Here is a 15469-nt window from a genome sequence, read left to right on the forward strand (position 1 = left end):
AAAATATTTATATCATTAAAAAGAGAATTATTTAACGCTTCTATAGGTATGTTTATCATTTTTCTAGGGTAAATATAACTATAATTACACCATTTTAAAGTTAGTCATCATAACATATTAACACAATTAATGAATCGGTCTGTATTATTAAGCTGGTAACCCTTAAAACAGCTGCATTTCATTATCCTATTATATAAAGTAGTAAGCTTTTTTGTCTTCAGCTTAAGATTTCGACAATTACAGTACCTATTGAGTTCTCTGTTTTATGGAAGCTTCTTATAGGTCCCTGGATAGTTTTGGAATTTTGAAAAAAATATCAATTTATATTTTACACTGCTATGCATTGTTCTCGTTCTTGTTTTTAAAAAATATTTTTATAATTAAAAAGAGAATTATTTAATGCTTATAATTATAGGTATGTTAATCATTTTTCTAGTCTAAATATAACTATAATTTCAGCATTTTTTAAACATCATTATATTCAAGTTATTGTAATTTTTAAATTATATATCAATATCAAGAACTATTGGAACAATTTTTACCATGCAAAACAAGGTGTTATAAAGTGTAGGATCCCTCATAAAATATCTATTTGTTTGTCTATAATGCATTACACATGTAATGCTAATAGAGAGGATGCTATAAGAGTGCACTTATAATGTGAACTTCTCATAATTGAATGGGCTTCCTGAAACCAGAGACAATAAAGTTGGCCTAGTCACTACAAGGGGGAGTGCAGGAATATCCAGGGGGAGGTGCTTGTAAAAGGGTAATTTTTTTAGGGATGGGGGTAATCACCCCCCTTATTATATTATGGGGGGTATAAACCCAGCCTTTAAAACTTTTTTTAATAGGAGTAAAGAAAATCCTGAAAACTTACAAATCTAGGAATCAAACTAGCACCCCAACCAATAATCGGTTCAATGCCAAATGTAGGAGTGGAAAAACATTGGAGGGACAAACGCATGAGTCCAAACGTCAGAGTGGAACAAACGTAGGAGTGGGACAAACGTTGGAGTGGACAAATGCAGGATTTTTGGGACAAACGTCGGAGTGGACAAACACAGGAGTCCCAAACTTTTTTTTCAATTTGAATTTTTTTTATACAAACACAGCCCCCCCCCCCCCTTTGTCCCGTTACTTTTCTTAGTTAGGTTAGGTTATGTTATAGGCTAGGGGGCGGAGCGCTGCAGCCATAGTCATTATTTTGTAGACAGGGGTATAAAAAATTTCAAAATTGTAATATCATTAAAATAGCAGACACTCCTAGGTTTTATTTAAGCAATGTCCACTCCAATGTTTTCCACTCCGATGTTTGTCCACCTTGAAGTTTGTCCACTCTGACGTTTGTCCCATTCTTACATTTGTCCACTCTGATGTTTGGGACTCCTGCATTTGTCCACTCTGACATTTGGGACTCCTACATTTGAGGTAGAACCCCAATAAGTAAATCTCAATAAAACTTGATAAAATTATGCAGAATATTAAAGTATTCAATCCCTGAATTTCAACCATCTATCTTAAATAGGAGTAGAGAAAATCATGAAAACTTGAAATGTAGGAATTGATATAGCCTACCCCAGTTTTTTGACAAATCCTAATGAAACTTGATGAAAATATGGAGTATTGATAGAGAGAGAGAATATTCAATCCATGAAAATTTCAGCCTTCTATCTTTTATAGAAGCTGAGAAAATCCCGTTTTCCCCTTTTTGTCTCAGACAGACAGACATACCAATGGACAGACGTACAGATGAATGGACAGACAACAGACGGACAAATATTTTGAATTATAGAGTAGCTTCACTACTAAAAAACTAAATAGGATAATTGTTGTACACAAATTGATTTCAGTATGTTTAAATGAGCTTACATAATCAAGGACGTCCAAGCTTTTTGATTTGGGGGAAGGGGGAGGGGAAATTGAAATATCTAAATTTGGGCATCCCCATGTTCATTTTGTGAGGGTAATCTTTATATCTTAGAGGCGAGGACATCAAAGCTTTTTATATATTTTTTTTTTTTTGGGGGGGGGGGAGGGGAAGGTTAAAAATTAAAAATTTAAAAATTATGGAGTTGCCCCAAATTAATTAATAACCCTTAACCCCCTACCCCGCCTCCCCCCCACCTGGACGTCCCTTTACATAAAGTAATGATTATAAAGTTGCTAAGTACCTTACTGCTACAAAAATCATCTTCCAACATTTAAGATTAATTCTAACTCGCCTGAATTAACAAAAAGAGCTAACCATGGCGTGGATATTACCCCGTCCCGTTTTAAAAAAATTTGTTAAAATTTTTGCCCCCAGCCATAATAGGGTTGATTTATGCAAAATAATGACCAATGCAAAATAGTTTTTCTGTAATGCAAAAATTGCGATGGTACAAGCACTGCAAAGTTTTTAAAATTTGCTAAAAGACCTGTTTTTAAAGCTCTTGTACCATCTCAATTTTAAAGATTTTTACAAAATTTCAATTCTAGTGTGTCGATATAAACCTGAAATTTACCAAAAAAAATGGGGGCAGTCTCAATTATAACATATGAAGGACAAAGGTGCAGCAAGTAATTTTCCAAAGTAAAAATTGCCAAATTTCATACATTAATAATAGGGTTAAGCCAGATTGGACGGATACAGATATCCGACTGGTTCAAAATGCTGGATATCCGGTAATCAGGTTTATATTGACACACTAGAATTGAAATTTTGTGAAAATCTTTAAAATTGAGATGGTAAAAACTTTTTAAAATCTGCAAAAAGACCGTTTTTAAAGCTTATGTTCCATCTAAATTAAAAATTTTTTTTACAAAATTTCAATTCTAGTGTGCCAATATAAACCTGAATACCGGATATCCAGCATTTTAAATCAGTCGGATATCCGTATCCGTCCAATCCGGCCCAACCCTATTATTTGTATATGCAATTTGGCAATTTTTACTTTGGAAAATTATTTGCTGCACCTTTGTCCTTCATATGTTATAATTGAGACTGCCCCCATTTTTTTTGGTAAATTTCAGGTTTATATCGACACACTAGAATTGAAATTTTGTAAAAATCTTTAAAATTGAGATGGTACAAGAGCTTTAAAAACAGGTCTTTTTGCAAATTTTAAAAACTTTGCAGTGCTTGTACCATCCCAATTTTTGCATTACAGAAAAACTATTTTGCATGGGTCATTATTTTGCATTAATCAACCATATTATGGCTGGGGGCAAAAATTTTAACAAAATTTTTCTAAAACGGGACAGGGTAGTGGATATACACATCCTAATTATAAAAATGTTTTGCTTTTTAAAATTGTAAATCAATTATTCAGGAATTGTTTTACTTTGTTTGTTTACTAGCAGCTGGGCTCCAAGCATCTAGGAGCTCTGTAATTAAAGGAGTAAGGAAATTAGAAAAATAGCCTTATACTTTATCAAAATCTTAAGCTACAGACAAAAAAGCTTTCTACTTTATATACTACTAGCGGCTACGCCCCTAGAGGCCTCTAGTGGCACTTTAAATGTTGTTGTTTGTTAAAGTTAATTTTTTATGTATGATACCACCTTATTTGACATTGAAGTCTCCCCTAAATTTAAAATTTTTTGATTTTTTTGTCATTTCTCTTGGGAGGGTGGTGGTACCCTCCCCCAAAATAGTTATAAACCTTCCCGGGACTTATGAGAAGCTACCCTGTTAAGGAGAACCCGATCGGTTCAGCGGTTAGCGAGATCCTTCGGTACACACAGACAGACAAACAAACATCCTGTTACTTTAGTATAAGGATGTATTAATTTGTAAAACTGCACATGATAAAATATGACCTATTTTTTTCTCCTGAAAGATTCTCTTTAAACACCTCCCCCTTTTTATATAAAGATGCTAATTCCCCCCAACCCCAAGAGGATATAAGCAGTAAAAAACCCTGCAGGGAGCACAATTTTCTAACACTTCTTTCTTATTTAGTCTTTTAAAAGGATTCAAAATGCATGGACATATATATATTTTTTTAAACTCTTATTTTATACATCTTAATTGGAACTGATGATCTATTTTTATAGAGAAACATATGTATTCCATCAATAAAAAGTTAAAAAATTAAGTGTGTTTATGTATATAATAATTACTTTATATAATAGGATAATGAAATGCAACTGTTTTAAGGGTTGCCAGCTTAATAATAGAGACCGATTCATTAATTGTGTTATTATGTTATGATGTCTCTTTTTAATGATATAAATATTGTTTAGAAACAAGAACAAGAACAATGCATAGCAGTGTAAAATATAAATTAATATTTTTTTTCCAAAATTCAATTCCCTCTGTTGATGATATAAATAAAATACCAAAAGTCAAATTTAGGTGGATGTTATATGAATATATAAAGCTTCTATACAGCCAAAAAAATTGGGGAAAAAAATATCATTTATGGAGCAACAACAAAAGTGGGTTTATCACAAAACCTCGATTTTTTAGTCAGCTGTTCTATAAACAACCAAGTCATTACCTGTATATTATAAAGCAATGCCAGGCAATTAAAATGAGGTATTAAAGTGATCACGAAGCTGGAAAAGAGTTGATATATGTTACAGATTAATGTTTTTTAAGAGTATTTTTTTAAAAATTAAGTCTTATATACTTCACATTAAAAAAATTATCAAACTTTAAAAAAATTAATATTTTCACATTAAAACATTTATGTTTTTTGTGTGTTTTATTATACATATCTTAAAACCTATCAAATTGACAAATAACACATATTTTTCTTGAAGTTTACTCGTGGATACACAGTAAAATATGTAAGGTTTTGTTACATACATATTAAACTAACCAGAATAGGTAGTATATAGCTTTCTGGGGGTGATTAAAAATTCTCCCGATGATCGAAAAAATACACCCTTATATGGTAAAAAATGCCAAATAACATTTCTGATTATGGACCCTGAAATTTCATTTTTTCATTTATTTTAAAATTAATTTAAATACCTAAATATCTATAGATATATGATGTTAAAAATCATTAGAAATCAGTTATTTGCTTTGTATATATATGATACAATGTAAGATAACTAAAAAGATAAATATACACAATTCTGAAATATTATGAATGCACAATTTAAAATGAGAAATCTCGGCACCTTTCTTCATTGAGAAAGGGGGTAAGGAAAGCATTAAAGAGTGCAATAAAAACAAAACAAAACAACAGCTGTCTGTTTGTTGAGAGTTGGTTAAAATAATTTAATATAAGTTTTTTTTAAAAATAATATAACTTAAATTATGTGATTATTTATATTACTTAAAAGCAAGGCTTTTTTATACATGAAAGGTCTGCCCATCTATCTATAACTAAGTTTTAGCTTTCTAAATAATCAATGTGATATATAATATCCTATCCTATATAAAGTAAAAAAAAAATATTATTAGAAAACTTTTTAAGATCTTCCCTTCTTTGTGACGAGTTCGTTTTCGGTTTTTTGATTTTTGAAAATCTCAATGTGATACTTTTGGTTTACCTACAAAAAAAAGAGTTTATTGGATTTTTTGACACTAGTCGAATTTTAGGCGAAAAACTAGTTATTTTGGACCAAAGTATTTTATATATAAATAGTTTTTTGTGCAATTTTGAGTCAGTATCACGGAATATTTCTTACTGTCAATATGTCATTTTGTAAATATAAATCAAGTTAGGTTATATAGTCATTATATTTTAAGAAATCTAGTACATGCTTAACTATTACACACTACATACCATACAACAATTATTATCATGTTTGGCCTGTACGCCATATATTTCGTTACCTTATTATTTGTTTACTATTTATTTGGATTTATTTAATGTTTGACCAATTTTTTACAAATATATTCTCAATTTTATATACATTATAATGTAAAATTCTCATGAATATTATCCATTTCAGATTAACATGATTTAGAGTATCAGCCATCCTATCTTGCAATCTTTAAAAATGTCCATTCAAACACGAGGGCACGACACCAGCAGAGTGACCCATGAAAGGTATTTTTTTTATTGAACAAAATCAATCTAATTGAAAGATTTCTGCCGAAAATTTTCTTGCGTATAATGTGTAGCATAATCTTTTCTGATATAATCAAGTCCTAAAAATTTAAGTATGTCCATAAACATTATCCTGTATCAAGAAGTTTTTCAACACATTTACTCACAATTATGCTTTAACTCTTATTCATTTATATTTAGATTTTTCAATTTTGACACTATACAGGTGTTAATGTCCGTTTGTCCTACCGTTACAGGGCTTCGCTTTGTCATCTTTGTTACTATTATAATTTACAGTCTAATATCCCCTTTTGCCTGATGATGATAAATTAATATTATAGCTAGGTATTCAACAATGTTTTAGAACTTTTAAAAAACGTCTAATAGCATTAAGTATATTAAATTTCGTAAATGTTAAGTAAAGAACAGATTAGCCCTGCAGGGGCTAGGAAGAAATTTACGTTGGAGTAAAAATATATGGGGAAAGGGTGGGGTAATCATCAAATTTGTTGAAGGAAATTACCCAAAAAGTTACTTGTGGCTAGCTTGCAACTCATAAAAGAATCCCAATGATAATTTCTACAGCAAAATTCAAACCTTAAATTCTAATTCCTCATTTATCACGCAAAATGTCTATCTATAAATGTATTATGTTTTTTTTTTTGTTTAGGTCGAATTGTTTGATGTGAATGTTCCTTTATTTCTATGTTTTGCAGAAATACTGATTCGTTTCTTAAAGGTAATTTAAGTTCAAATCAAGGATGACAACATCCACAAAAGCGAAGCTTTGAAACTGGTGGCCAAAAGAACATTAAAAACTGAATAAGCAGAATAAAAAAAGTCAAAACAAAAAAGTTAGTAAATTGGTTTTAAAACTGATAAAATACAGTATACTGTTTAAGATCGTAATTACATATTTAGGACTTGATAATTGAGATGGCTAACTTAACGAAAAAGATATATTCGCCGGATGGACGAAAGGACGAACCGACCCTAATTATAGAAAACAAACAAAAAAAACATTCCTTTCACCGCCCCCTCTGTTAATGCTACAATTACATTATTTTCCAAAAAGAATCATTTTATACCTTTTTATGTCTGATAATAAAGATAGCTCATTCATAAGAAATTCATTTCAAATGATTATAAACTTTATTTGATTATTTTTTAGTTAGAAAAATTTCTGCCCCGACACACATGACAGAGAGCAAGAGCCTAAAATTTCTAAAATTATAAAACAGGTAAAATTAATGGTTTCAAAATACAGAACAAACTATATATGCACTGGAAAATAGGATTTACCATTCTCTTTAAATTTCAGTTTAGAAGTAATAATTTTATGACCGCCCCCCCCCCCTTTTCAATTGTAGTTCTAATTTTAGATTTAAAAAAAAATTTTAAAAAATTGGGAGGGGGGTAATTTTTTTCTAGTGGCGATTTCTCTTTGTATGGTGTTGGTAACTCCCCGTCCCCACAAAATAATCATAAAACTTGCCTATGAGAAGCTAAATTGTTTAGGAGAATCATATCGGTTCAGTGGTTCAGTCTTCTTCACTACACACGGACAGATATTTTTATAAGAATATACTTACAAAAGATTGTCAAAAAGATTAAAATTAAATCAAAACTGGCGGCTACCCCCTTAAAGGCCTCTAGGAGCATTTAAGCCAGGTGGGGGAATTCAACCTCTTAGCTTTTCAATTTAGTTTTAAAAAGAAAAAGTAAAATGACATAAAAAATTTTCATGGCGCAATTCTCCTTGAAGGTTAATATTTATAGATTTGTTTCTTCAGAATTTAAAATTGATAAAGTTTTGATAAAGAAAATAATTTCAAGCTATTCTAGGCAGTTATTGAATTTATAATTATATTTGTGAATAGTAGTTTGTTGTATGTGCGGCTTGTTTGGGTTTTTAATTCATTAAAATGCTTAAAACCTATCCAGGCTTTTTGTAAGCTTTGATTCAAAAAGAATTTTTTATCGGTTAGCAAGATCTTTTCAAACAGATATATAAAAATTTCTTTATTATAAATGTTTCAGGTGTTGAGAAGTACCTACCTACTTTGAGCGCGATGAGAACTCAAGAAATAACAAATTTAATCATTAAAATCAATGATATTTCTCGTATTCATACAAAACCGATTAATATCTAGTGGATTAGAACCGGTTCTCAGCCATACTAAACATTAAGTCCAGTATTGTATTATATCCAGTTTTCTATGAATAAAAAAATGTACAATTATAAGGTTACCAGTTTTTTATCCCTGAGATGCTGAAGGCACAAAAAGCTATTTATAATTCGATGCAAGAAATAACTAGTATTGTACCATTTTAAAATTTCAAAAATAAGAATGTGCATTGTTCTAGTTGAATTTAAAATAAATATAACATTCCCAAAACATTGACTTCTTTTATGACATTTACCCGTCATGATGTATTATTTTTGATTAGCAAAGCTACTCTATGATTAGAAATACCCATTGTTGTTCAAGGGACAAGATAAAAGTCGTTGTTATTATAAGATAATGATTTCTATAAAAATGAATTTCGTGTAACTATCCCTTTTGTTTTGATTTCTAAGTATTATTTTGAACTTATACGTTGTTTGCTTTTCTTGTTTTTTTTCTCACTTTATAACTATTTAGGATGAAATAAAGAAGATTAATCAAGTTTAGGGTTACATACTTTTTTCATACATTTTATTGTATTGAATTTTATTTTTTAAAAGCCTTTTGAAGTTACGTGTCCTGTCAGGTATATTAGAATTCGATTTTAGAAGTAGCAGTTAATTTGCTTGTCCATCAGTAAGGTCAGTCCATTACACTGCACTATTGAGGATATGTAATTTTCTCGCCTGCTATTGAAGATTCATCTAAAATTTGCAGTGTAGATTTCAATGACATGTTGAGATAGTTTATACTATAATACGAAGTGAAACAAAGCTTTTCTATAAGGGTCACACATCCATTTGTCTGTAATGGTTAGCTCTTTTCATTATTTTAGACATGTCATAACTGTCCCGTTGATTTCAAACTTTGCATGCTGATTCATATAACAGTTAGGTACAATTTAGGAAGCATTGCAATTGTTACCAGAAAGTCCGTACATGCTGACTTTAAACTTTTTTGACAAAAACTTTTTTATAATATAATTAGCTAATCTATTCTTCTTATTTTTTTTAATAAAGATTCTTAAGACAGCAAGGTATAATATTATAAGCAAGGAATCTGTAATCGAATCTTTAAAACCATAGTATGTCCTTTATATTTACCCTGTACTAACGGCTATGCCCCTAGGGACCTTGAGGTAAGTTTGGATAAGTCGACCCCCTCAACTCATTTTCATGAAAATTAAATAAATTTTCAGTGGGTTGTAATATTTTCTAGGACTGATTTATTTGGGTAGGTGGTAGTACATTCCTCCAAAAAAGTTAGAAGCCATCCCAGGACCTAAGAGAAGCTAAATGGTAAAGGAGAACCAAATCTGTTCAGCTTTTATTGAGATCCCTTGCAACATACAACAAAACCTGACTACTGTATGTAATAGGATTTACGAAATTTTGCTAAAAATTTATGTATAATTAATTTCAGATATACAAATTAAAAGTGAACCTTTTCTATACATAAGGGTTGTCCGTCCGTCTATGACAGTTAGCTCTGTTCTTCGTTTATTTAGGCATGTTAGAATTGTCCTATCGATTTCAAACTTTGCATGCCGATTCCTATATCCGTTAAGTACAATCTAAAAAGCGTAGAAACTCTATAATCTTTACCAAAAAGTCTGTATTTTTCACGGAATTCCCTAAAGGTGTGTGTTTAAAGACTTTAAAATAATAGAACTAAAATTTGGCACAGCAGTTGCTTTTGTTGAGAACAATATAGAATCGTGAAGAAATGGCGGCGGAACCGCCGCTCTAGCCGAAAACCGCCGTTTCCCGCTGAATTTTTTTTGTTGCCTTTTTTCGCCAAATTAGACAGTTCTCAATCATCTCAGATAAACTTTTTTTCTCATAAAAATTTCACTTATATTTTCACATGAAACTTGTTATATTTCAGACATGTCAATATTAAAAAAAAATTATAAGTGTAAAATCTTACAAGTGTCAAGTGAAAATATAAAAGAAATTTTTTTCTCACCTTTACGGAATTCTTATAGGCTCCCCCTCCCTTTATGAACATTTTTGTTTAGTCTTAGAAATTAATGTTCTGCTTAGTAAGTTCTTAAATTCTACAAGAGTTATTGTTCGTTTTTCCTTCTTTCAGATTTTAGAGCTTTGCTTTTATGGATTTTCATCCTTGTTTTCCTACGCTGCTTATGGATATTTTCATCCTTGTTATTAACGTCTAATAAGTTAGAAGTTAATCCAACATATTAAACTTGACGTATAGAATGTATAGACCAAGAAAATCTTTTCCAAATTAAGTATTTTATTGATCAAAACACAAAAACTCAATATATATGTATATGAAAGGAATTTTAATCTTCACTAAAAATACAAACATAATCAATTACAAAAGCTTAGGGTTTACAAAATTTAAAGGAGTCATTCAATGATATATTCAGGTGAAATTAAAAGAAAGATCAAATCCATAGAAATTTAAAGAAATTAGTTTTCACTGTAAAGTGTTTTTAAACTTTTTTTTATATCTGAATACTGATATTGTTTCTGGAGATAAAAATTAGATTTAAAAAACTACGTTAAAAATAGAACAAAAAAAATATGATGAAAGCCATTTAACATTGCATTAATGTTTTAAATAGATAGAATGACACGAATTACAACATTAATAAAATAAATAGCAAACATGGTCAAAATGAATTATTGAAATACTAGCGGCTACGCCTTAGAAGCCTCTAGTGGCACTTTAAATGTTTGGTTTTTTGTTGCGTTCAAGTTTCTACGATACCTCGCAATGACACGTAGGAGTCTCTATACTTAAAATAAAAATTTCGATTTATTTCTCTTGGGAGGGTGGTGGTACACTCCCCCAAAATAGTTAAAAACCTTCCCGGGACCTATGAGAAGCTACCCTGTTAAGGAGAATCCGATCAATGACAAAAAAATTGAAAATTTTTAAAATTTATGGGAGACTAAAGAATAAAGAGGTAACATAGAGACTTTAACAAACAAAAACATCTAAAGTGCCACTAGAGGCCTCTAGGGGGGGGGGGGTAGCCGCTAGTTAATAACATATAGGCTTGACAAAGTAAAAAATGATGATATATTTAGTTTTGCTTAGTTCAATATGTATACATAAATCTCTGCAAAATATCAACCAATATAAGTACATAATACATAGATATAACAAATAAATCACAAAAGTTAGTATCAAAGAATTAAATCATCTTTAGTGTAAACTTTTTTTTAAATTTTCAATAACGAAGCTCTTTGTAATGGATAGCTCTTAGCATCTTATAGTTCATTTAGGCATGTAATAATTGTCTTATTGATTGAGAATTGCCATGATGATTCCTTTAACTGTAAGGTATGATTCAGATTATCCTTACCAGAAACATAATATGTCCAATAAAAATATGTAATTTTGGGAACATTTTTTTTAGCAACAATATATATTTGTAGGCCAAAAAATAGTCTAATGCCATAAACCATATCCAGACTTTTTACGATAATAAAATAGCCCAAAACTATCCCGAGCCCTATAAAAAGCTTCATTGTAAAAAGGACCAAGATTATTTGCTACAAACAAAAAAGCTTATTAATTTAAATAATTATTTTCTGATTTTTGGATTAACAATTCCCATGACAACAAGGTACAGCGTTTAAAGAGGAGGTTCTTTACAGTCAAGTCATAAAAATGTAAGTATGTCCTATACATACAATTAATAACTTGCTCTTTAAGTACTGAAACTGACATACTAATGTTAATGTTCATTTTTGAGCTTCGCTTTTATATATGTTGTCATCCTTGTTTTGTTAAAGGGGGGGGGGGGGGATGAATGTGGTTACTCATGCCACGACATACCAGCAATTTTATTTTGGGTGCTACTCCCTTAGTTTTAGAGATATTTGCGTTCCGCAAAATTTGTTTACCCCCCCCAAAATTTTTACCACGGGGGTAAAATTTGCTTGGGGAGGGGGGTAATTACCCCCCGCTGAAATCTGATGGCAGGGGTAAATATTTTCAACCCCCCCCCCAAAAAAAAAAAACTTACCCCCGGGTTAAAATTTTTTTTCAGGGGGGGGGGGGGGTAATTTAATAATTTTATAAAGGTACCTAGCTAATTATGAAATATTTAGTAGAAAAATTGCGCGCAAAGCTCGCCAAATTTTTTTTGGTTGGGATTATTTTTATGGGGGTGGGTATTTCCCCCTAAAAAAATTTTTCGGGTCGGATAAAAACCCCCTCCTAAATGGTTGGGGGTGCCTACGGCACCCCCAGGGTAGGGATAAATTTTTAATGTGGGGGGCAAAATGGAAAAAATTTTGGGGGTGCCTACGGCAACCCCAAATTTGTTTCGGGGGGGGGGGGGGGAGAGTTATCACCACTATACCCCCCTCCCCTTGGACTTCCTTGAATAATTGGGTAAAATCTTTTGGGCTAGGTCACTAATTATTCCAAGTTTTGGTATCTTTAAAAAATGGCGGCGGTCGTGGTATGAGTCACCACATCCCCCCCCCCCTTCACCTATATTCAAAAGAAACCTAGTATATTTAACTGAAAAAGAAATGTGCTTAAAATTAATTGCTCTCGTTCATAATAGTTGTTTCTATCATCGTATTATAAACCGCTTTCCGCGGATATAGACTGTACAATTATTAGATTAAAACCAGTTTTTTTAGCCCCAAGGTGCCGAAGGCATGGGATAAAACAATGGTTTTAATCTTATGATTGTACATTTCTAAATTCGTAGAAAGCGGTTTATAATACGATGCTAGACATAGTTTTTTTCGTATTGATGAGAACCGGTTCCTATCCACCGGATTCGAATGAATACGAGAAATTCCCGAAAGCATAGACATGCAAGGGGGGGGGGGGGAAGTTTTGACACATTTGCGTAAACCTGGTACCTAGGCTTTATCTTTGGTCTGAGAGGATAGGTTATTAATGATAAAATCATTCTTATATGATAAATTTATCGAAGTTTTAAGATTTTTGGGTAGACCTCCAGGTTCCGGAGCTGCAGGCCTCCAGGTGGTCTCTGTACAGGTAAAAATGGAAATTTTTTTTTTTTTTAAAGTTACAAATCAACTTATAAAACAAAATGTGCATGTTTTTTCTTCAAATATGTAAATAATATTAAAACAAATGCATATTTTGTTTTATAAGTTGACCTGTAACTTTTTAAAAAAATATTTTTTTTTTCATTTTTACCTGTACAGAGACCACCTGGAGGCCTGCAGCTCCGGAACCTGGAGGTTTATCCAAAAAATCTTAAAACTTCGAGTTAATTAAAACTTAATTCATCATATAAGAATGATTTTATCTCTAATAACTTATCCTCTCAGTCCAAAGATAAAGCCTAGGTACCAGGTTTATGCAAATGTGTCAAAACTTCCCCCCCCCCTTGCTACTTGAAACTAAGAAACGTAAGATGTAAAAGTTTGTTTTTCAAAATGTGACACTTCCAACTTCTCACTTTGTTTTTATTTCTTCTAGATTTTGAATTATAAGCTTCAGTTTGTTTTATGAAATCACAGTCAACAAGATCATCTAAATAAAAAAAATAATATTATTTATATAGTTTGAAAACAACATAAATGTCAATTTTGGGCAGATTTTAAATAAAGTGGGATGGATACACTCCCTGAAAAAACTAAGGTGGACGGATACAACTCCCCTCCTTGACAATGGTCTGAAAATTGAATTTTGGGGCTTTCCCTCTAGGGGCTAGTGGGACAAGAATCCCACAAACACTAAAAATTTAAGTTCTGAGCTTATTTTTAGAGATATTGAGATGAAATCTGTAATGATTACTTAGTTTGGTTATTTTTAAAAAGGTTTCTGAAGAAAAATCATCTCAATATCTCTAAAAATAAGCTCAGAACCTAAATTTTTAGTGTTTGGGGGTATTTTGCTCCACTAGCCCCTAGAAGGAGAGTCCCAAAATGAAATTTTTAAGGATTACTTAGTTTGGTTATGTTAAAAAAGTTTTCTGAAAAAAAATCATCTCAATATCTCTAAAAATAAGCTCAGAACCTAAAAAAAAGCCTGTGCACGCCACTAAATAAGACTGTTGGAAAAGTTTACTTAAAAAAACAGGTTGATATCTTTAAATATAAGCTCAAAACTTAAAGTTTTAGTGTTTGGGGGTCTTTTGCTCCACTAGCCACTAGAAGGAAAGTCCCAAAATGAAATTTGTAATGATTACTTAGTTTGGTTATTTTTAAAAAGGTTTCTGAAGAAAAATCATCTCAATATCTCTAAAAAGATGGTCAGAACCTAAATTTTTAGTGTTTTGGGGTATTTTGCTCCACTAGCTCCTAGAAGGAAAGTCCAAAAATGAAATTTGTAATGATTACTTAGTACGGTTATGTTGGAAAAGTTTACTTAAAAAAACAGGTTGATATCTTTAAAAATAAGCTCAAAACTCAAAGTTTTAGTGTTTGGGGGTCTTTTGCTCCACTAGCCACTAGAAGGAAAGTCCCAAAATGAAATTTGTAATGATTACTTTGTTTGGTTATGTTAAAAAAGTTTTCTGAAAAAAAAAATCATCTCATTATCTCTAAAAATAAGCTCAGAACCTAAAAAAAGCCTGTGCACGCCACTAAATAAGAGGTTTTGTCAATTCATTTTAAACATGTTTGACGTAAATAACCCGCAACCGTGGCTCAACACGTAGCGCAACTGCTCATCGTTGAGAAGGTAATAGGTTCGAATCTCGGTCTGACACTTCGTTATAACTATAAAGACATTAAAAATGGTTCCCACTACTGCTGTGTCAGATGCGCAACGTAAATAGTTAGTTAATTTGATATGATTAATCAATTAAAAATGTACCTCGAAAGGGATTCACATTCTTGGCTAAAACGTCGTACATTTTCATTTTGTTTCTAAAATCATATTGTAGTTTTGTTAAATATTGAATATTTATTTAAAGTATTATGTGGCATCCCTTTACACTCACTCTCCCCCAAAAATATCTCGTTTTGACGTAATTGGTTTCAGCATTTTCTTATAAAAGTGTACTTAGGGTTATAGAATACATTCTCCCGTTATTTATACAGAGTATCATAAAAAGTTTACTTAGAAGCAGTGGTAAAAGAATACATTGCATACAACCATCATTTTATATTATAATAATCCTACTAAATACTAAATAAGAAATAAGTTTTTTTTTGTCGGAAACTTATAAATTTTTATTAAACCTATTTTAATTTCTCCTTTGAAGGGAAGTTTAACACAGGCCCAGGGACAGTTTTAAGCAATTTTATTTTTAAACTTTAGCCTTGAAATGTTTTTAGATAAATTTTCAACCTATTGCAGACGCGTGTGAAATCAGATTGTACAAAT

General features: G+C 31.2%; 1 protein-coding gene and 2 long non-coding RNA genes across 4 annotated transcripts in view; 1 reads left to right on the forward strand and 2 right to left on the reverse strand.

The window, feature by feature from the left end:
• Nucleotides 1–15469, reverse strand: part of LOC145313361 (uncharacterized) — a 79006-nt gene that overhangs the window by 13619 nt on the left and 49918 nt on the right. The gene's annotated exons all lie outside the window — the stretch shown is intronic.
• Nucleotides 5897–8395, forward strand: LOC145313373 (uncharacterized). Its single transcript, XR_013877315.1, has 4 exons — nucleotides 5897–5996; nucleotides 6667–6735; nucleotides 7168–7237; nucleotides 8037–8395. It is a non-coding gene; the product is annotated as an uncharacterized LOC145313373 (long non-coding RNA).
• On the reverse strand, nucleotides 10406–13260 carry LOC145313358 (uncharacterized). 2 transcript variants are annotated; one of them, XR_013877311.1, is made up of 2 exons: nucleotides 12661–13260; nucleotides 10406–11354 (listed from the first exon to the last, which is right to left on the reverse strand). It is a non-coding gene; the product is annotated as an uncharacterized LOC145313358 (long non-coding RNA). The 2 variants fall into 2 exon arrangements; XR_013877310.1 differs by having other exon boundaries at nucleotides 10406–11383.

This window comes from Acartia tonsa, chromosome 3 (assembly GCF_053477335.1).
Source record: "Acartia tonsa isolate MP-2025a chromosome 3, ASM5347733v1, whole genome shotgun sequence".
NCBI lineage: Eukaryota > Metazoa > Arthropoda > Copepoda > Calanoida > Acartiidae > Acartia > Acartia tonsa.